At 39.4% G+C, this 1,722-nt stretch overlaps 1 pseudogene; it reads left to right on the top strand.

Annotated features, from left to right (window-relative positions):
• The first annotated feature begins 861 nt into the window (after positions 1-861).
• On the top strand, positions 862-1,347 carry LOC136137745 (destrin pseudogene; annotated as a pseudogene).
• Positions 1,348-1,722: the final 375 nt, after the last annotated feature.

Raw genomic sequence — 1,722 nt, 5'->3', positions numbered from 1 at the left:
ACTTTAATAAGCTGTCTGTTGTACATTGAGTGGTAACCTGCAAAAATGTATACTGAAGACCTAACCTCTGATATCTATGAATGTGACTTTTTTGGAAATAAGGCTGTTGCCGTTGTAATTAAGATTTAGTTAAGATGAAGTCATACTGGAGTGGGATAGGTCCTTAATCTAATGTGACTGATATCCTTATAAGAAGAAAAGAAGAGACACAGAGGCCAGACACAGGAAAAATGCCATGTGATGAAGGAGGCAGAGATTGGAATGATGAATCAACAAGCCAAGGAATGCCAAAGATTGCCAGCAACACCAGAAGCTAAGAGAGAGGCATGGAACACATTCTCCCCACAAGGCATCAGAGAGAACATGGTACCTATACCTTCATTTCAGACTTCTAGACTTAGGAACTGTGAGAGAGTAAGTTTCTGTTGTTTAAAGCCACCTAGACTGTGGTACTTTGTTACAGCAGCCTTAAGAAACTAATACACTGCGCAACTATTCCAGCCTAGGAACACCATAAATAATTAATTGTTGACAATCTCCGTGGGCAAGACTGCTGTGATGATTGCTTTTGTTCTGCCATCCATTACGGTAACAAGTCCATCTTATTTTTAGTGATTATGTACTGTCACTTGGCCGCTGCCATCCAAGATCCCATCATGTCTGTTGAATTCAGGAATTCTTTTGTGTGTGCACAGTGAAATCAAGGACAATGTTAACAGATATGTGACAGACTGAAAGACATCCAAAACCAAGATGGAATTATTAACTAGACCATACAAAGAACTTCTACAAATCAACAAGACAAAGGTAGGTAATCAACTGAAACATGCGGGTCTGCGCTCTGCGACCACCACAGTGAACATGGCCACAGGAGTGCAAGTTGCTGATGAAGTATGCCACGTTTTTATGACACTAAGGTTTGGAAGTGCTCCGCACCAGAAGAAATCAAGAAAAGAAAGAAGGCTGTCATTTTTTGTCTCAGTGTAGACAAAAAGCGCCTCATTGTAGAAGGCAGCAAAGAGATTTTGGTGTAACCATAACTGATCCTTTCAAGCATTTTGTGGAAATGCTTCCTGAGAAAGATTGTTGCTATATACTTTGCATGATGCAAGCTTCAAAACAAAGGAATCCAGAAAAGAGGAGTTGATGCTTTTTTCGTGGGCACCAGAACTAGAACCTCTGAAACATAAAATGATCTATGCAAGCTCCAAGGATACAATCAAAAAGAAATTTCAAGGCATAAAACACAAATGTCAGGCAAATGGGCCAGAGGACCTCAACCGGACTTGTACTGCTGAAAAGCTAGGTGGATCCTTAATCGTAGCTTTTGAAGGATGCCCTGTATAGATCACTGTTTGGTGTCACAAATTGAAATCTTCCATGTTTAATGTTATCCTCTTGCTATATAAGTAAAGCAAATACATTTAGGCCAGGGACTCACTGAGGGGGAGCTGTCTCATCATTTGTTAGGGTAAACTAACTATTCTATGAACATGTGCAAATGGCCCTAAATAAATCTAAACTCTAAAGTTCAAAAAAAAAACATGCAAAAAGGATATGAATAAGCTGAGGAAAACCTCAATGGTTAGAAATGTAGAAATGTTTATCCTCACTAACCATTAGGGAAACTTAAACTAAAATAATGGGAGATCCCTTTATACCCATGAAATTAGAATGTCACACAGTACCAAGCATTGGTAAGGGTGGAGGACAATGGGAATT

This window comes from Phocoena phocoena, chromosome 18 (assembly GCF_963924675.1).
Source record: "Phocoena phocoena chromosome 18, mPhoPho1.1, whole genome shotgun sequence".
Taxonomy (NCBI): domain Eukaryota; kingdom Metazoa; phylum Chordata; class Mammalia; order Artiodactyla; family Phocoenidae; genus Phocoena; species Phocoena phocoena.
This window is presented reverse-complemented; position numbering and strand designations above follow the sequence as displayed.